General features: G+C 37.2%; 1 protein-coding gene across 9 annotated transcripts in view; it reads left to right on the plus strand.

Moving 5' to 3' along the window:
* Window positions 1–22,451, plus strand: part of lingo2 (leucine rich repeat and Ig domain containing 2) — a 215,139-nt gene that overhangs the window by 89,394 nt on the left and 103,294 nt on the right. The window contains exon 4 of one of the 9 annotated variants that reach the window (XR_006378948.1): window positions 18,325–18,663. The exons of 7 other annotated variants lie outside the window; for them this stretch is intronic. The gene's annotated coding sequence lies outside the window, so the exon portion shown is untranslated. Of the gene's footprint in view, window positions 1–13,988; window positions 14,076–18,324; window positions 18,664–22,451 lie in introns of those variants that run through there. One more of the 9 variants, XM_044205722.1, reaches the window with a different exon arrangement.

Here is a 22,451-nt window from a genome sequence, read left to right on the forward strand (position 1 = left end):
ACTGCACTTGTAAAGACGAAACCAGAGAGAGGAGCTGTGCATCCCCAACATGTTCACCTGCTCACATGCTCACATGTCCTGAGGAAATATATTAACCATAGCTCTTCTACAGAAGGTAGACACAATAACAGCAAAACATGCAGTGCATCGTGCAGTATAATGTAATTCAATACAATAGTTCATAATTAAATATTACTTTTGATAAGCTTATATATTTCAGTTTTTGCTGAATATTGCGACAGGGTTTATCCATCTCTTTAGTCTGTTGGTAATGGTAGTGTGATGTTGAACTGCAACATAATGCAGGTTGTATCAGTTATACCTTGGTATAGCGGGGAGAGGGGCAAAATTTTAGCCATGCCGTCACAAAGGTGATATTTATGGCAGGGCTATTGCTACTGTCATTTTCTTCCATCTCCTATTACTTTATAGTTACTGTACATTGGTATGTTACATCTAAAACTTGTTGTCTTTAAGTCTGAAACTAATTATTATTTTCATTATCATTCATTTTTCAATTAATTTATTAGTTGTTACATATAAATATCAAAATACTGTGGGAAAATAAACATCCCAAGTTCTCAGAGCCAAAGGTGACATTTTCATTTTGTTTGTTTTGTTCAACCAAAAGCCGAAAAACCAAATACTTGCTATTCTGTTCACATATAAAACAGGAAAAAGCAGTAAATCCTTGCATATAAGACGCTTGATAAATGACTTAAACAAATCAACAATTATCAAAATAGTTAATAGTTGATTAATTTTGTGTCAACTAATTCAATAAGTGACTGATAATTTCAGCAGGAGTTGTCTTTTTAGGCATTTTGGGGATACATTTTTGCACCTTGTATATGTTCAGAGGAAAATAGTAGAAAGGTCACTTGAGTCAGACATAACGGGATGTTTTTGTTTACCTTTTGGGTATTTTGAGATATTACATCTCTAAAGTGATGGGTTCATTATATTTATATAAATATAAATATATCTATACGTGTGTGTATATATATGTATATGTATGTGCACAGGCCAAAAATATGTGTTTATATCGCCACCAGGAATATTCTTCCCACAATGTTATGAATCCAGTTATCAAATTTACAAACTACATGAGAGAAAATAATGATTTGTAATTAGAAAGCTGTGCGTGTACAGTGAGTTGTTTATGATGTCCCAGCCCCCTGTGGAGGCACAAAGGTTGAGAGCATACTAAGCAAAATGTTGGTGTGCAAGCAATAAAACCAGAGAGGGCTTGTCCTCCTCTGAACCAACAAAGGGGTCATGTTTGTATAATAACGTCAGGGGTGGGGGGGGTGGGCATCACATGAAGACAGAAATGCCAGGCCTCTCTGGTAATAAGAGAAAGCTCTGAGGTGGCGACGACCAGTCTGGCATCAACCATACTTCCCCGACCTTTGACTTTATGCAATCTTTCTGTGTCCAAGCAAACATTATCTGGGTCATGGAAATACAAATGTCAAGTATTTCCACATGAGAATAGTTGTGAGTTGGACCCTGGGGACAAACAGGGGCCCTTCGTTTTTTTTTTTCTTTCTCAGCTTTCCCTCACTTTCTGATTTCTCAATCCCTCTTTTCCTCATTCCTCTGCCTTTCTCAAGACTTCCTCTCTTTCCATCCCCTCCACATTCCCTCTTTCTTTCTCTATCTCTCTCCCTCCCTGTGTCTGTGCTGTGGCACACAGGACCTGTCCACTTGTTTGTAGAGAGCGTTGTGGTAATGTTGTGTGGCAGTTACTGAGGACAATGGCCAGCGGGTGTTTTGTGATGTAATGATCCCTGCCATTGCCTTTCTTCCCCCTCCGGTCAGTTAAGGGGAAAAAGGAATGGAAGGTAACGGGCCAAGTACAAACATGCATAAGGAGGAGCAGTGCTGGGAAACAGTATCCAAACGGAGCCAAGCTTGTGACTGTTGCTGACACAGATATTGTACAGGAAAATTATCCGGTGAAGTGAAGTATACAGACTCTCCCTGTCCTCAACAACTACTGCTGAGGTGCACTTTGACAAAGCACTCAACCCCCAGATGCTCCGATGAAGCTGCTCAGTGGTGAGCTGTAAAAGACGGTGGCTGCTCTATGAGGCTCTCGTGTGAATGGGTTTAACCATATGACTATGAACCAAGACTATACTGGAAAAGGACATGCATGCTCACCAAATGTTTTCTTGTTAATTAAATGTCACATTGGCTTTTAATCGTTAAACAGCATGGCAGAAGAGAGCATGAGATACAGCACCATCAGCATCGCTTTTGCCTATAGAATATTTTAAGATTTACAGATTGCAAACCACCACAAAGATAATATTGTCTTACTGATGAGACTTCTTGATGTTTAAGAGATTACACAAACAGTGAGCATGAAAGTCCATTCTTGAGCTTGGAAATGGTAGTTTTATCTTTACTTAAAGGTCCAGTATGTAAGACTGGGGGCATCTGGCAGTGAAATTGCACTTGCAACCATTTGAAAACTGCTTGCCTCACCCTCCCATTTAAAGTGCTTAGGAGAAACTATGGTGGCTGCGAAACTCGAAAAAAATCATGCGAAAGGCCCTGTCTAGAGCCAGTGATTGGTTTGTCTGTTCTGGGCTACTGTAGAAACATGGCGATGCAACCTCCCTCTGTAGATTTAAACGGCTTATTCTAAGGTAACGAAAACACGATTCTTATTTTCAGGCGATTATATGAAGAAAACGTACTTATAAATATTATATTCCACTTCTGCCAGTAGCTCCTCCTAAATGTTACATACTGTACTTTTAAGGTCCATTTACTAGCTTCCAACACCATCTTGGGGTCTTCATCAGAGAATGGATTTAGCTCAGTTGTCGTCATGTGAACTACAATAGGTATGGAACCTGTTTTAGTCTAAGTGTGCTGAACCTGGGGGCAAAAAACTGAGTCCTTATGAAGGAGTTGATCTTAGATTAGTTCCAATTGTCCTGTGGCTTCTTTTTTGTGCAGTCAGAACACAATCCATGCTGCCACTGGAAGAAAACCCATGTGCACATGTCATGGTGACATCATTAGTGACAGTCTTGTAGAGTGAAAACTGTCGATTAATCGATTAGTCAATTGAAAGAAAATTAATAAGTAACAATTTTGATAATCTATTAATCACAAAAATGCAACAAAAAAATCACTAGTTCTAGTTTCCTAAATGTGGATGTTTGCTGGTTTTCTTAGTCTTCTATGAAATCTGTCTGGGTTATGGACTGTTGGTTAGACAAAACTAGAAATGTCAACTTGAGCTTTGGGAAATTGTGACCATTTTATAGACTAAACAATTTACTTTTTAATTGAGAAAATAATCAGCAGATTAATTAATAATCAAAATAATCATCAATCATTAGTTGCAGACCTACATTCTTCTATAGTTAGCAAGAAAATGGGATATATACTGTACATGGCCTGCTCATGGGTGCTCGTGTTTTATTTATTTTCAGCCCTTACAAGTCCGTACACAGCTCTCTTTTTTTTTTCTGCAGATGTCATTGCTTCCTTGAAGCAGTGGTAAACACCATTTTGATGGCAAAAGAATTACGCAAACATACCATGAATCGGAACAGCAGTAAACTAGTGTGAAAGCAGACCAGTGGGGTTAGAGGGGAACAGTTGACCTCAGGTTCAGACATAAACAAACAAAGCCAGTGTGAAAACAGTCAAAGAAGCTGTTGTTGGGTTGTTCGTAGTCAAGGATTCTGCTGCGTCTCAGTAACTTGCAGTTGCTTAGTGGCCTATAGCTATTGATTCAAGTTGAATTTGGCTTTATTGTGTCTGTAATCCAGCAGGTCTGCTACCATCTGCTCAGGATTTTGCAGAGGTGGACGTGTGTTTAGGATTCTGACTGGCTGTTCTCAGCACAGCCAGAGGTTAATTGCAACTACCAAGACAATCAAATCTTTGAAAATGCAAACTGGAATTGAAACCCCATAAAAACAAATGTATAATTCCAATGTTTGTCGTCAATGTGCACAGTAATACAAAAACAAGGGAGATTGTCAGTCATTCATATCTTACCTGTTCAACTAACAGCTGACTTTAATTATGCACTGACTAATATATCATAGATTAAAAAAGCAACAGAGTGCAATTCAGCTGTTTTCCAGCTGCACAACATGAAAATGCTGTCAGTCAGGGTTCCAAAAACTGTAGATTTAAAGGCAGTAGACACTGGTAATGACTAGAGAAGTATGGGATCCATTTCTGTGTAGTGCAGCAAGATACAATTGGTCTTTTTTTAGTGGTCACAACATTTTGAAGCCACCAAATTCCACATAAATATTTTTTTAGATTTTCAAAAGGGACACAGAGTTGATGGAATAGAAACCCACAATAGAGACTGGAATGGGATGTTCTGAAAAACCTTCAAGCTGTAGAACACAAAGTCATTGTACAATAACATAACTGAGAACAAGGCTTTGCGAATTGAGCAAAGAACATTGCAGTCATCTCCGGAGAACACAGCAGACCTACATATTCCAATCAAAATCTGTTCAAACCGAAACACAACTAATAGGAGGAAAATTGTCAGTAATTAAGATCTACATCAGAACTTCTTGTTGAAAATACACCACAGGCTGCTCTTCCATCTGTTAATTACTCTATGAGTGGCTTGTTAAGTGAGTGCCTTGGCAATATGCTCATTTCAGATACATTCAGCTGATGAGCATGACTTCAATGATGAGGTTTAGATTTGTGTTCGTTAAAGCCAAATTTGATACATTTCTTCAAATACGTTTGGTCTCCTCATTATAAAGTCTCTGTATTTAATAAAATAAGTACTACACAAAACACCAAAAATGCAAATGCATCTTCTATCCACTGTGTTTTTTTTTCTTTTTTGCAAAACATAAATTACATTGTAAAACAAAAGAGTTAATCCTTTTTCTAAACTTTTGTTACTGTTTGAAAAAACAACCGTACATTTTCACATGCACGTGATTGCAACATTCCACAACATTCCCTTGCAGGTCAGAGTTGTATACATTCGGATTTCTCAGTGCAGTCTACTTAGCATTATATCACTGCTGTCAAAATATGTCATCTGTGCAAATGTGATTCAGTATGACTGAAAGTGTCAAAAGGAAAATAATATTGCAATATTCTTCACTGCACAAACATCATCTTGACATTGGATTGATGATGATATAATGTTTTTTTATATTAATTATCTAATCTTGACAGCTACTATCTTCATGCTCACTGAGGCAGACTTTCTTAGTCTCATCCCCATACATCATAGTGTCAGCATCTTGCTGTGTCAAATCTCCCAGTACAACTTGTCATTGTCTCTGTTCCTTTCTCATTCCTGTGTCATCATAGGAAGATGTCATTTCAAACAATCAAAATCAATGTAGTCAGTATACAATTCAAATCCTAGTAAACATGCTGCAATAGCTGGTTATTCATTGGACTGTAACACAAATGCATTGTCGCTAATGTAAGGATAAAAAACATTCCACTATAAGCAAACCTGAATAGGCTCACAATGTCAGCAAGCACAGGAGGTCATTCTTGTGACCAGGAACTACATCCCTAGTAATAACATCTCATTTCACATTTGTTTTTACTTCCAATTAAGCAGATAATCAATCTACATTGGACTTTTAAATCGGTTGAGGCCCAGTAGACACTGTTTTAAAGTTACACATTCTTAACATTATCATCATAACCACAAAAACAAGACAAAGTGTATTAAAATAAATATTAACAATAAAAAAAACTAAAAACAATTTTATTTTAAATAAAAAATAAAGTTTTAGATTATAATCTTCTTTTCTCCATATTATTGTAGAAAAACCTTTTCTACGATAGAACACTCCTGGATGAATGAGGGACTACACCGTCTTATTTTCTCCATATTGTATTACATTTGTAGGATAAGAAATTCAAAAATAATTATATTGCATTACTGATTTGGAGAAAGTTAGATTGTCCTTTAGATGAGAGTTATAGGTATGGGATCCTACTCTTAAAATATTTTCAAGGTAATCTTTAGGTTTTCTCATTTCCAAACACTTTTGGGTCTGATGAAGAGCAGTTGTGCTCGAAACGTCACTGTAGTGCAATAAATAAGTTGACATCGGAGCCCTGCAGTGTGTAAGCTGTTTATTTATACTTCTACCTATTTATTTGTTATTTTCGGCTCAGCACCTGCTCTCTTTTGGTTTGTATGTGCGTGCAGATCCTAATTTGTAGTTTCCAAACGAATCACTGTATTGTGACATAGATAGAATCATTCAGTATTACAGTAATGTGCATAAGCTTTTTTATTCACTCAAACACTCACCAAAGAGCCTGATACATGCCAACTCTGAGAGCTTTCTAAAGCCACTTTGGATGGACTGGTCAGTGGTGAGGCGAGCCAAGCTCCAATAGAGCAGTAGAAGACGCCTGCTTGTACTGAGCAGCTCCCAGATACCTGTACGTGTGTGGCTCAGCATTAAAAGTGTTACAAGTTAAAGCTGAATAAAACTCAAAAAAATCTAATTTAGCATTGTCAAATGTCATTTTGGAATAAACCTTGTCTTGTTATAGATACATACATGTCACTGAGCAGCTATTGTCTTTCTACCAATAGTTCCTACATGAAACTGACAACAAATCTGTGGATTATCTTGAGTAACCGGGTCACGATTTCTGGAAAGAGACATTGCTGTTGAGTTTTTCAAATGTCTTTTGTTTTGGCCGATATCCCCAAAACTCGGCAACTCACACCAAAACAATCTAGATGGATAAATATCACTACAGGTAAGAGATTGATTTTGGTGTGAACTGTCCCTTTAAGCCCCAGCATCTGCAAATCAGCTCAAATGAATGTGCTCAGGTTACACAACCATGCCATTATAATGTTGAAGCTGAAGCCAATGGTGTGTTTTCCCATGAAGAACGCCATCACAAATAATTCTGATTGCAATGATTCACCCTCAAAATTAGTCGTGTTTCTCTTCTTGCAAGGGACGTGCTTCCAGCAACAAAAGCATGTTTGCGCACTTTCATCTGGCTATCCCTTGCTAAAGTGGGATCGCCCACACTTTTCCCTCTCCACTGAAAAAGGATTTGATCACTGTTGCCAAGCGGAGTCAACACACAAGTGTGGAAATGTATTGCAAGGAGTGGGAGAGATCTGTGTGCAAGCTGAGTCCGCTTGTGATGTCTTTATCGAGCCGATGCAAATAGAGGCATTGCCACATTCCAGCAATGAGTGGAATACATTGAGGCAGTGTTATGATGCAATATAAGGATCCTGAACAAAAATGCTTTGTTTCATTGACTTAATGGCATACTATAAACAGTGTGCAAAGATTTTCAATCAAAGCCAAACATGCTATTTATACTGTGCAGTTTTCATCATTTGGCTCTGTGATGCCTTTAGTAATTAATAATGATCATTGGGATTGTATTCATTTTAAAGACTTGTGAATACTGTATATAAAATAAGTGCAAATAATAATAAGCTTTGACAACTAATGAGTCAGAATCAAACATACAAATCATGTGTGCTCAAAATCCAGAGTCACATTTAGTTCAGTCAGTTCAGTGAGACTTCACTCTTCCTCTCCTGTGGCTTCCTTAAGCCTTAAAGCAGTTGAGAATAGGACCTTTCTGAAAGGGGCCTCTTCTTTATTTTGGTGTATTTAAATAATTAAATGAGGTAAAAAATAAATAAATCATTGTTAAAATTTAACTATGTCTTTACACCTTAGCTGTGGCTTTTCACACAACTCTCACAATCCTTTTAAGATGGTCAGGTCATGGTCTATTCTGTACATTGTTTTGACAAAAGCACTGTGGCATCAGCACCTGTTTGAAGTTTTGGTTTTAAGTTTAGTTTTTTCTTTTGACTCAGTCCTGTCTTACTTTCAAGTGACTATTCCCAACCGAGTCGCCAGAAAAATATAAGAAAATCAGCTCCTAAAGACGTCATCTTAACTACGTTGCCATGATACGTATTGTACAAATGTTGATATGATACGTATTAGATGTATTCAAATGTACAGATTGCACATATCTATGGATATGTGGATATGGATATTATTTCAGGTGACTGGGCTGCTATACTGGGCTGTCAGGAACCCCAAGAGGTATCGAGTCAAACACCAGACAGAACTAACCTTCACGGGAACCTGCTTCATTCATGTTTGCATGACTTCCCCTCGGGAGGCATGTTATAGACTTGACAAGAGAGACTCCCAATCACTTTCAAACACTTTAGCATTCACACACATGACAATTTGCTACTTGCTGAGAGAAATTTCTTGCTGTTTGATGATGAAAACCAGCAATTAGTAGAGGCCACTTTAACATAATTTCATGCAGCATGTAGAAACCTAAACCTTGTCTGTAATTTAAACTACACTCTTTACGAAATGAGAGTAGAGAGTGTTTTGGTATTGTGTATTATATTTTCATTTGCTTAGTACTTCTATTCCTTCTATTCTCAATTGTGCATTGACGTGATAGTGAACAGCTGTAACGAAAGAGTTTCCCCTCCCCTCGGATCAATAAAGTGTTTCTGATTCTGATTAAGGTAATTTGAGCCCGTTGTTTATGTATATACAGTACGCTGTAATGCAAATGGAAATCAATGCCATAGTTCTCAAGTCTGAGCTCTAAGTTACATTTTACATTGCATTCCTAATGAGAGTGACTTAAAGCTTATCTAGGTGAGATTTTTACAATAAATTCATAAAAAATAATATTAGTTTTAAATGTCAGTCTGAATTACAAGTGTGTTTGTAAAGAGCTTTCTACTCTTAAATAAAATTTTCTGTATGGATATCTGTTTGATATGGGCACAGGCCAAGAATCTTACCCTTTCTGCAAGAAGTGACTATGTAATACAAGAACTGCATTTATTGTCTCGCTCTTTAGTATAAAGAAATCACATGGACATGGTTGTTTAAGTATGATGCATACTGTTTACTGACATTAAGAGACAATGCAAAGAATTTTCGAATAGTTGCCTCTTAGTGCTGTTTGGAGCTGCCAATCTGAGTGTCTTAGCACAACTCGAAGCTACTGAAGCTACAGCTGAAACTACTGAAGGACTCTTTTTTTTTTTTGGTACTTTTTTTTTCCCCCTTTGACGTCTGCCATAAAACATAAGCACTGGAGAGATCCATGGGGTTACTGTCATGAGTGATGTGTCTGTTAGACATGAGATATGTACTCATGTCATATGAAGTCCCTTATAGGGGAATTGATGATACCAACTTACGTACCAACCTACACATGAACTAACCTATCTAGCTGCCTTTGTATTTTATCTATGTATTTATCGTATCTATCTACTGTATCTGTCATGGCTGTCCATCAGTAAAATATCTACTTGCTTCATGTTTCAGAGACAATGGCATAAGTTAATATAGTTTATATTGTTCACTTCTTCTATCTCCTTATGTTGTTAGTTTCTTTCTCTCTGTCCCTCTTAGTCTTAATCTTTCACATGTGCATGTAACATCAAACGTGCAGTGTGATTATATAATGAGTCAGAGCTCCTTGGTGTATCTGGCGCAGCAAGTATACAGCAGTTGTAAACAGACAGATCGCCTTCTGGAGATTAATGACAACCAGTGCAGTGAACCAGATGTAATTGTCATTAGTTCATTTCATTTGGAACCGGCAACAATGGGCTTTAACTCTGCTGAAACCACACTCCATCAACTCTAAGCCAAGAGTCAGCTGGCTTGAAGTGTATGAAATGGTACAGTGACAATGTAGGGTGTGACTCTTAGCATCGAGGCATAGTGGGATGTAGAGCTACATCAAGTGTGTTAATGTACTGCTATCTGCCCACCAAATGAAAAGCATTTTGCTGCTGTAATGGAAAATACTCAGTGCCTTACTGCAATTTTGGTGCTTTACATTTTCACAGTGATATCAACATTTTAAAAGTTAGACTTATAAAACCCAATGTCTAGTTCTTAAAACAGCTAGTTTTCAACATGACTCATGGGGGTGAAGTACTGGAGATGTGACAGTTTGGTATAACAAGTATACTCCACATACTATAAAAATATAGCGTGTAAATCATGCAATTTTTCTATTATCATAAAACAAATTTAGAACTAATTAGGCAAAACTAATGGGTAATGTTTGAAAATGATCTGCACAACCATTTTTGTGACTATTACCGGTTGTATACAGTAAATTATATTACTTAATTTAAAAAGACACTCCAGCATAAAGGTTTGTAGATGCTCAGGGATCAATTAGCCAAGTAAAGCTGACACAGCCTTGATGAAATGGATTTAGTCATTTGCATCTGTCAGTTTGCTGTTGGCATTGTTATTTGGAGATTATCTTTCTTTTTGGTACACTCTAAATATGTTTCTTATAGCGTGCTTCATCAACTGAATCAATACAACGACTCATGGGATGACTATTATGCCCTTTCTTGACATGGTTGTATAGCAGTGACAAGTGTTCTCCTCCCAGTGTCAACATCAACAAATTGCAGTGTTCATTTGACAAGAAAGACTAATGTTGATAAATGACTGCAGTTTGTCTCACCACAATGTTAAATAATTAGGATGATTAGGGATTGTAGGTTTTATAACCTCTCAAAATGACCTAAAATTAGAATCATAACAGGAGTCATGAAGCTGTAGTTTAAAGAAGAAAAAAGCTTGCACAGGGGTTTTAAGTTTGGGGCCTTGTGTGGGGCTATGAGGTCGTATGCTGCTCGTCTGATGTGCTTTCTTAATTACCCTTATTGAATTCATTATTTATTTGCTCTGTTGAACCTGCTTAACCTTGCTGCCCTTCAGGAAAAAAATTATTTAGGAGGCAATTGGGAGTTACCAGAGACCTCTACTGTGGGAGGACGTCCAAGTTCACTTCACCTGTTGGAATTAATCAAATTTTGAGATATGAATTAGAAGATATAAATTATGTTATATTATCAACATGATTAGAATGCTTAACATTTTTCAGAGGTTGCTCAATAGACACATTAACAATTAAAATATTCGCTGGAGGTGATATTTAAAAAATTAATAGCCAAGTTAATTCCAATTCATTTTACTGATCTGATTTAATACCGTATTAAATTTTTTCTCTATTCTGATATGCAAAATAACAAATCAGTGTTCGCTGACAGTCATGTCATCATGTCCCCGTTGAGGTCCTAGCTTGACATTTCTGTCATGCAGTATGCTGGTATATGTCAAAACAACTCATCACACAATTCATACATGAATGACAAGCTACATGGTTTTGGCAAAACCCCATTAAAATCTGACGGATGGAAAATTCAGTCTTCCAATAGCATTGAAATACATTATCTAGTCATTAGTTCAAGATCTCTAATAACTGAATACAATAAGCATGCATAAAAAGTCAATATATGCACAGTTTGGGGCATGCTTTGTTAATAGTTACTGTTAACAAAGTATTTGCAAAAGTCCAAACATCTATATCACAAAAGATTTCGAACATGTTAACATTGATTCTGTAAGTTCCACATTCAGCTTCGACTGGGCGATTTGGTAGCGGTATTCTATTCTTTTTTGTGTTCTCTGTGGGAATCAACACAAGTGCTATTGTTTCGTTTCCAGACGCTGTAGGACATTTGTATAAAGTTCTACTTTTCTGTGCCAGTTTTTGCGCAGCTTGTTGCCACTTTGCATCTTTGTACCTCTGATGCTAGTTCCTCCTTGTGTAGCTGGTTTCCCTCAAAAAATATCTGATATCCCACTGCTTCTTGTCTCTTTGTAGCTGCATGTCTGTACGCACCCTAATGTCTGCCAAAAAATGTTGCTACATTTGTTGTAAGGCTTTCTTGAAATAGAACCACTTAACGATAAGTTACTGGTTTTAATGATGCCCGATTGGGTTGCCTTTAATATATATGTTGTCCAATAACCTTTGTCAGTCAGTCAATAAAAGATATGCACCCTCCTAGGCCACAGTCTGTTAAAAAATTGTATGCTCTCATGATTAGATAAAAATATCCTCCATCAGTCTTGCAGTGTCTTGATATCAGAGAAAGTTCTTCCTTAATTATGTCAGATGGGAATTCTAGCTTGGATTACTCTCCAGAATAGTATGTCACCCAAACTAGGGATTGTAGAATGACATTGAGTTGCCAAAAAAGGGGTAAAAATGTGGAAGTGCATTGAAATGAGTTATAAACCCTGAACATGGAACACCTATCAGCTCCACTCCATTGGGCAAATGTGTCTGTTTACTCCAAGTCCTTGAAGGGCTGTGCGTTTGAGTTTGCCAGCTACTAGAACACATCTCATGGTCACATTTGCCTTCCGTTGCCATGGTATTGCAGGCAGAACTTGGTAGATTGTAATGATCATTTCTGCACACCTTTAGCATCCAACTCACTCTTGGAAAAATGCATCGAGACAGAGAGAGAGAAACAGCATGCACCAATTTGTGTGTCTCTCTGTCTCAAGGATTAAAGGAGGCATAGCCCAGCAGTTTCATGATTTTGTGGAAAAGAGGACTAAAAAAAATCACAATTTGCTAGATCCCCACACCCAAAGGCCTGGCATAGTGAGATTATTTATTTATGTGTTGGTCTTGCTCCTTCATAGATGCTTTGTGAATGATTCATGAGTTAATTCTGTAAATAACAAAAGGTGAAACAGTCCATCTATACATCGGGAGCTTAGCCAAATAATGCACAACCCCTGTTGCTAACCTCTGCATGGCATATTTGCTCATACAGGATTTATGAAGCATTGCTTCATGCTGATGTGTTTTGAAATTTGTCATCTAATTTGAGGCAAATTGTGTCTATGTGCATCATACATTTAAAGGCAAACTAGCATGAAGAAATAGCCTGCAAAAAATATGCTTTATATTGCGTGGTAAGGACTTTGAAGGAGTTTCAGTCTTCCACTTCTCATTAGTACCGACTGTGATTCTGTGGCAAATCAGTGGGGGTTGCCGTGAAAGACAAAAAAATATATTCAGATCAAACTGAATTATGAAGTAGCCCCGGAAAATTGGGGTCAGTGATGGCTCTCTTTGATTTTTTTTTCTTTCTAGCAGCTCTGTGTCCATATAACTGAGGTCTTATTTGAAATCCAAATACAGTAAAAGCAGTGCAGAACAAAACATCAAGGTCATTTGAGGAAAAAGAAATCTCAGTGAATTGTGTCGATTAAAGGATGATTATGTCTTCTCATGTTTACTGTGTAGAAGTCAAAAGGAGAAGTTTTACAGGTGTATTACTAGTCAAAACAATTTAATATGAATACGTACAACTTTTGTCTTTCAACCTTTTTCTTCCAATCCACAGTACCCTAAAACAAATCTGCTAGACAGGTTTTTCATTTTCTTTGGAAATAGTCTGTCAATTATCCATTTACATTGATAATACAGCTATGCAAGATGAAAGGGTCAATTCACAGATCAATTGTACCACTCCACACCTAATAAAGTGAGTGCGTACTTCCACAAGTATTATTTGAACAAGCATGTAGATAATTTCCTGTTGAAGCAGGTTAAACAGCATTACAGCAGAAATATCTGGGTTGATGGGTGTTTGGACTATTCTGTGAGCTACTATGATTCAGTATCTGATGTTAAAATGTTCCCCTTTGAGCATTTTAGATTTTAGCCTACATTTGAGGTACTTCAAATCAACACATCACATTTTGTTTTCAAAAAAATCCATTTGTTTTAACCAGTGATTAGATAAGAAATTATATGATCCATTAAAATGTCACCTCTTTTTTGTAAATGCATGGACACATTTAAAAACATTATTATCAGTTTTTACACCAGCACCAGGTGGGGAGTAGATCTAAGCACTAATGTAGGATTAAATGGTTTGCATTTGTTAAAAAGGAAAATAACTGTAATCGTTTGTCTGCCATTTCCAAAGTCACTCTGATAATTATGGATCTGGAGAACAGTAATTGAGCTAAAACCAGTTTGGAGGGTTTTTTTTTTGAAGAAGAAGAAGTTACAGTTTCAGCACAGGGTTTGCTTTTTTTCCCTTCTAGCACTCTGTAAACGGGACCTCATGTGGTGCCACACAGGAGGTCTGGAACAACCTGGGCTTGTGACCTCACCTCAAAGAAAAACAAGCGGTGAGCACATCCATAACAACTGTTTTGGGATCCTAGTGTGTGAAACAACAGCATTACCGCACCACCAGTCATCTTCCTCTTTTTCAAATAATCAGGAAATTGTGGCTATATACATAACAACTTTGGCACCCACCCTGCGTGCCCATTCCTCACAGTGAACCCCCTTTAAGAAATAGGGCAAGGAAAAAAAGAGGCCATAATGGTTTCCACTTCTACATCCCATTAACTGGGAGGCATTGTGTCACTATTCATTTGTAATCATTATGTATATTTGCATGAGTAATGCGAGAGAAATACAACAGGTGAAACACTCCCTCACTGTTGCATATGATAAAGTTGCAGCTCAACATCTCTGATTACAAACCATTAAATGGCAACGGAGGCAGTTTGCAGTCAATTGCATCCATCATTACAAGAGAGCATGAATTCCTGCTACAGGCATGGGAGAACGAGAGATACCTTGGCTCTTACCTCAAAATTATGACATAATATATGTGAGCATTAACACACACTAGTCAGCATATATACACCGTATTAATTTAAATACAAACACGCAGTAGATTTCTGTTAAACAACTAATTACTTAAAGTTCTTAATCTGAGTTGATGCTGCCTGAACATTTGTTTTACTGTTAGACTACTGAAGTATTCTTAATACATGTTGCATTGCTGTTTTGAAAGCCACGGTACAGCAATTTAATAAGCAATATTATTTGAACTCAGGAGAATAACATAAGATTAGGCAAGTATAGGAAGATTAGCGGGAGTAAACTGCTGTTTTTTCTTCTTCTTCTGTCAAGATGTTTTGAATCTTTCAATGCAATGGACATATGATGACATGCACTTGTCCATCTTGTTTTTTATGATAGACACAGCAGGGTGAACATTTTGATGCAATATGGATACTCATCATGTCAACAGTTTACTTGGCTTCAAGAAACTGATGATTAAATCTTTTGTCACCTCCTAAGCTCCATATTTATTTGTTTGTTTATTTATTTATTTTACAAATGTGGTATGAAATAAGCACTAGGTCAGACACCTTGTATATTAATGAGATGATTAAAATAAATTTTACTGTAGAAATGATTGTAACACAAATGATTTGTCTGTGCAACACAAAACAAAAGTGGTCCATCATAATCACTGTGCTGCCAGATTATTTCTTGTTCATTTAGATGGCTGAGAACCAAACACATTTCAATTTTCCAAACAAATTAACAATGGAGATGAAATAATGTTTCAGCAATCACGATTAATGGCATGCATTGAAAAGTGTTATAAAATTAATTTAGAATAAATGCATATGTGTTAGATCACATTCTGCTTCAAATAATATACATATTTTTATTGCTGTTTTTTGACTATAAAATACTTTAAAGGCCATTAGCGTTAAGTATATGGTATACACATTTATCCAATGTACTTCATAATACCAGGAATAGACACATGATTGACCCATAATCAAACTAAATCTATAATAGTGTTACTTTTACACACATTGAGATACACAGAGCCAGATAATTGCCAATCATGTAGCACACCACCCATCAGAAAACAGACTTATAAAAGAAAAGAAACCAACAGAGCTTACTGAAAGAAATGTAGAGGTTCTGTAAGTCACTGATGCAAGAAATTGGGGTACAAATTGTGACCTTGTATAACTCAATAGGTGGAAATTAGGGGTTGATTTACTGCAGAGGTCAACTGTGTTACAAACATTTGCACTGGTGGAGCTGTAAGGTTCTTTAAATGAAAACATCCATCAAAGACCGTGTGCTACATGCAGAACACAGTTGCCACCTTATGCTTTTTCGACCACCAAATGCATCACTTTATGTTAATTCAGGTGAAAACATTGAACGTTTGCTGCCCAGTTTCAACAGAATCGTGTCCAGATGTTAGAACCCAGATGCACTGGTGTATGCTTTAGCAGCAGACATCTTGCACCCCATTCAAAAGCGTTTACAAGCCACACCAGCTCTACCAAGATACGTGCAAATGTGTACGCATCTTTGTTTGCCTCACACAATAGCTATTGTGATGGCAAAACCATGCAGTACTGCCAAAGTATGTGTGTGTCATCCCAGATACTATACAACCATCAAATATTTATTCAAATCTCTGCTGAGAAAAGCCAGCTGTTGCGCTGCCCTATTTAACTGCTTCTCGTTGCTTTTGAATCCTTGAACCAAGAACTTCTTTGCCCAAGGGGTCTTGGAAACTTCCTCTGCTCACTGGCATGAAAGATAATTGAATAACCTGTATGTGTCAAATATTTTTGATTAATCACACAGGGGCAGCAGGTATGTATGGCTGGGTGCTTAGCAGAACCATTTCCTGATTGGAATGTCACAGGATTGATCCAAGATATAGCTATCTCATGTGAAATGCCCTTGAGCAAAAGACTGAATCACAACCGGCTCCAGGTGTGCTGTTTCTGAGAGACTGTGTGCTCTGACACGTCTGGTGAATGCATACATTTGTGTTTTAGAGGGAAGGAAGAAATTTTAATTACCCTGTTTTGGTAGTATGATTGAAGTGTTGTGAAATGCCTCGGAAAAAACAATCATAGCTTTTCTAATCATGAAGTGCTCACATTTGACTATCAGCCATGTGTTTGGAAGTGAAAATATATAGAATATTGAGATTAATATGTGTATAGTTGACCCTAAGCACTGATTTCTTTAAAAAGAAATACATATAGGCCTCGCACATACAGTTAAAGCATGGGAAACTGTCAATGATGAATGAGAATCTGTCTGTTTCTATTGTTAATTTCATTTGTTATTTATTTTTTCTTCCTTTTAACGCTTGAGTTTCCTTATTAGAAATCTCTCCACTTAGACATCTGAGTCAGCATGATCTTAGAAAGGTCAAGTTACTGTCTCGGATCCTTTGACATTAACAGAGACTGAAAATCTACTGTCTGGTTAGAATACGTGAGGAAAAAATGAACATAGCCTAATTTCTTCACAGTGTTTTGATTCGCATTCAGCCTTGATTTGCTATAAAGCTAAAACATAATATATGTATGTATGCAGGGCTTTACAATATATACCACATACAACGCCCTCTATTCTTCAACCCTCGGTTTGGATAAGAAAAGAAAAAAAAAAGGATGAAACAGGAAGAGCAACATACCTGTATATAAACATACACATACATATCTATTTTTTTCTGCAGGGACTTACTCATCCTCTCAAAGCGTGATGGGCTTCTCATGTGGAAAAGCTAGGTTTAGGTCCTGGCTTTTGACTTTTATCCCTTGATTTGAAAATATGATTTAGTCTCCAAAATGATTGATTGCCAAAAAATACGACCAAATTTCCTTTAATATTTGCAAGACACATTATTTTGTGACCTAAGTCTGTGGCTGTTGGTTGATATATTGAGAACACAATGTCAGCACTGTAGGAAATATGATGATGGTAAACACAGTGTTTTAAGTACATCCTCATCAGAGACAGATTAAGCGATACTTTGCCCATTAACACTGAAATGAGCCTGATGGATTGATGAGCATGTCGCCATGTACCTCATGTAAAGTGTCATCCTCCAACCTGCCATGTGGCGGAAAATGAAATGAGAGCTAAAAGGCATGTGACCATTTATTTTGTGAGGAGAAAAAAAGGAAAGACGTCTTTACAAAAGAGTCCTCAGAGCTGCATGTGGCCTGTGGAGAGAAAGAGGCTAGATATGAAGGAGTAAACAGGGGAAGCTGTGGGGGTGTTTTTATTCCAGTGAACAAATGTCAGCTGTGAACTACATGGAAACCATATATTTTAATCATAAATGAGGAAGAGGATTTATCTCCGGGGAACAAAATGCTTTTTTTTTTACATTTGCAGGATTTTATTCAGCTGTTGAAAGAGTGAGTCTAAGTACGAACGTATGCTTTATCTCAGTGTCGACACTGCCCCTATTGAGACATTGTTTGTTTGTTTTTTTATGGTGATGGATCAATGAAAGGGGAATGGAGAGGCTGTCTCTTCTGAGGTACCCTTTTCTCCCTTCATGTCTTTTTTCCACGTTGTCAGAGGCTACAGTAGCTATGACCCCCTGGAGCTACATCCAGGGGGTCAAATACAAGGAGCTGGGACGGGGGTCAGCTAATCTGAGCCATGCAGGCTCCGATTACCTGGAGAGAAAGAGAGAGAGTGCTATTTTCAAACCATAAAGAAACAAAGAAGGCATGAAATAGAGGACATCAATTGACATCAAATTTTTTTCGTTTTATTCCATCACAGGTTGTGAAGCAGAAATGTCACTAAGGCCTGCAAGTGGATGAGCCTTCCAAATTTACAAGTGGACTCTCTGATGTGTTTCTCCAAATTTTACTGTGGAATCTTAATTTGTGATAACACCATTGTGGTATGACAGTGGTTTCAGGAAAACTCCAAATGAGTGCTAAGAACAATACACATTAATTACTGCCACAGAAAAAAAGACATCGTAATTTAGATGTGTTAATGCTTATGAGAATATTTTGATTACTACTTCTATTGTGCTGCATTATACTGCACTAGACTACTATGATACGTACTGCATCATACTTCGGCTTTTGATAGTCATTTGTAAGTGTTTTAACTGTAACCTGACACATTCTGTTTTGCAAAAAAAAACATTTTTCATCTGAAAAAAAAATGTGTTTGCAGTGCATTCTGAATCGTAAGGCCATGATTCAACCCTCTCTAATAAAATATTTATAGGACAATCATGCATACTCTGCAAATTGTGGATAATGTAGTACTTCTGTGGTCAAGGCAGTGAGTAAACAAATGTAAACAGTTGCAATATGAATTTAAGAATGCACAATCTTTAAATATTTAAGAAATGTAACTAAATAGAGATGGGAAGGAAACTTGCACTAGAGGCTGTGATCATGGCTTAATTTTCTTATGTGTAATTAACAGGTTTTGCTATTAGCAGTCATTAGGACTTTCCTGATGTCACCCGCGTAACAGTGTTGTCACAAGTCAGGACTCCACTGTACAATCGTGAAAAACTGAAACTGATTTGTTTTAATTTTACATTTAATATGCTTAGCCATTAGGCACCATTGTTCTAAGTGCAACAACCTGAAATTCCTTAATCACCAATATCACAAACAGGTATGAAGTGTAAAGATAAAACTGTGACAAATTGTTTGACAATAGACACATTCATGTATCACAAGAATAATGATCAAGAACTGCTTAAAAACTAATAAGGAAATCAGAAAAGTTTTGTTTTTCTTTTATTCCAACAAGGAATAAAGGCAGGATTTTCAAAGTGATCAGTAGCAGAGGTGGAAATTGGAGACGGCAGTGCAAATCAGGAGGAAATAGGAGGGTGAGAACATGACGTGCCCCTCTCTGTCAGAGATGAGATTCAGCTTACAACAGAAGACATTTTCTCTTCATGCATAGCAGCTGACTTGGGCAACATTGACTGAGCTGAAACTGAAGTTACATTATCTTTGTGTCAAATTATTGGCAATCTGATGTGCACCAATATTTTCCTTGCCCATTAATTTTCAGTCTTTCTCATTATGTTATGGTGAATATACTGTAAGAACTTTGCATTATAAGTCTCCTATTCTATTATGAGTCTCAAGTAAAACAAAAGCCCTGGGAGTATCGTTACTATTCTACCTAAATTACTTTAATATCCTTGGAGTATTATAATGCATGACGCTGCATGATACTCAGAAGAATCTTCATGAGTTTACAGAATCTTATATCTGCAAGAAGGCCTAATGCACCACAAGGCATGAAGAAGATAGATGACATGATCTGCAAGACTAAAACCCATGACTCAAGGTGGGTTGTTGTTAAATATGAGACAGTCAAGCTAAATGTCTTATAATGTATAGTGGGCATAACACTGTAGAATCACCAGTTTCAGTGTTGCCTTTAATATTCTTACTTTTCTTTTCCCTGGGTTAAGTACGGTCTTTTATGCCCTTGAACCCATACCATCTAATTTTAACTACCGCTGTCTAATTTTATAGAGGCACTATCTGCAGAAAGCAGAGGATTGTTTCCTGTTGTGTTCCAGTTATTCAAGTGTTAATGCATTATGATTCACCAAAGCACATGGATGAACGCCCGTTTGCTGGGTGTAAGTGTGAGCCCCAGTTGGTATGAGTGATGGCTAATAGCTGCATAATAATGAGGTGGAGAGGCGATACGGACATGGCATTCTTGTGAGTGAATCTCACCCATTAAGAGATGCATCTCTGCCCAAGCAGAAGTGCACTGCTTAATTGGTTCATTTCATCATGGCCAAAAAGCTTTAATTGGGTGACACACTGAAAGATGGATGGATCAGTTGTCCTGGAAAAAATATGCGGATGGTTTATTGTGATTTGTGTGTGTCTCAGTGTGTGTGTGCGTGTGTTAAAGAGAGTGGAGGCTTGAGAGAGATTATGTTAATAGGGCACATTACATCAACAAAGAAGTTTTTTGCATGACTATGGCTGTAATACACAAGAAAGTGTCTGCCTTTGTAAAGGCACTAGAGACTTAAAATACAAGAAAATGCTTGGCAGAGATGCTGGATGTGGGTGCTGTGCATTCAGAAAGACAGAGATACAGAGCAGCAGCCCACACATATTGTAGTGATGGGTGGATGAGGAGCAAACTAGCTAATGGAAATTCTCTTATGCATATTATAACCCCTAAGTGTATGAATATGTCCATCTGCCACAAATGTCTCCATATCAGCATCTACATGTAAAATAATTACTTGCAAATTTATTCTAACTGCCACGGCATCACGTTTGTGTTCAATTATGAAGCAGTGCTGTATTTAGAAGGCCTATAACCATAATGTTTCATTTGCGAGTACATTTGACAGACATCACTCAGTGTTGCCATTTAAGCTAGTGGACAGGTGCTACAGGTACTCCTATCTGACAGGAAATGCAGACAATGGGACTTTCTTTGTTTTGTGTTTATTTGTTTCAGCTCATTTTGGTTCAGAATAATTGAAATGGCAAATCACTGTGACGATAGGTATTCAGAACTACTTTTCTAGTCAATTGTTTTGGAGATAAAGAAGGAATAATTATGTTTTTCCATTTTCATAAGTGAGGCCATTATCACGGCAGATGTTGAGAAGTGTTAAACCTTTTATTCATGCGCCACCTATTACTTTAATGATGATATGTCTTCCCCAGTGACACTGGTTGATCTATTTTTATCTATTCACACTAAAACTTGCAGTCAAATGCTGCATTTAAATGACCAACTTTGGCAGCAGGCATAAATAGACTTTCTACAATTTCACAAATGACAAAGCTGAACAACCTTTATATAGTTACAGAATTGCAAAATGCAAACTATTTAGTTTGGTTGGTAATTTTTCCTCTTTTTCATGCTATTACTGGTTACTGTCAACCAAATGCTTACACCTGAACAACATAGTTTTGCATTGGAAACATGGAAGGACTACTACAACCTGTGTTTTTGGTATAAGGATATGTGTATATTACAAAATTATGACAAAATACCCTTCTAAATAGACTGTTGTGACTCATATACTATGGCCATCCAGTAGTTGCAAGTAGCAAGTGTAACGCACATTACATCAATCATAAGTTAATTTAATTAAAATGTTTGTTTATTCAAAGAAATACAAACAAGAAAATGTGTACAGCTATGACTCTGGCTCACCCTATGCTTGGGGACAGCAGGTAAGAAGGTGTCATTCACATTTAAATGTCAGTAGCTCCGTAAATCGCCACAGAATGTATAGAAATGCACCAAATGAAGTCAAAAAATGTGTGTCAGCAATAGAATTGTTTTTTTTAAATAAATCTTTACTTTCTTTCTTTTAATACAGACCTTTGATTCCAGTGGAATCTGCTTTGCACATCCTTTTTTCTAGTATAAATTTGCTTTTGGAGTGTAAAGAAGTTACAGACTCTATTGCCTTTTACGACTCTCAAAACAAGACTCACTGCACATGCTGCACCCAAAGTCATTGTGTGAGACAGTGTACTCATGCCACTGCTTAAGCTCACTTTATAGAGATTCCCCTCAATGTGCGTGCAGAATTTCTATTCTGTGGTTAAAACCAGCAGAGCATTGTTGTATTTGTTGTGTTTGTTTGTACTTCTCATGAGCCCGGATTGGGTTTTTTCTCAGCTGGATGAAATTTGTGTAATAAGACGTTTTTAAAGTAAAGTTAACGTGTCAGTTCCTTGTTATATTGTGTTTGGTAATGTTGTCCCTTGGAGCTTGCTGTACCTTTGTGCCTGTATATCAAGCCTCAAGGGACAACAGTACCAAACACAGAACAAGAGGGACCTCACAACCTTGCACACAACTTAGAAAAGTATTTTACATTGGGTCTGCAGGTAACTTAGCCCATCTTTTCATTGTATCGA

The sequence above is a fragment of the Siniperca chuatsi genome, linkage group LG8 (genome assembly GCF_020085105.1).
Source record: "Siniperca chuatsi isolate FFG_IHB_CAS linkage group LG8, ASM2008510v1, whole genome shotgun sequence".
Taxonomy (NCBI): Eukaryota; Metazoa; Chordata; class Actinopteri; order Centrarchiformes; family Sinipercidae; genus Siniperca; species Siniperca chuatsi.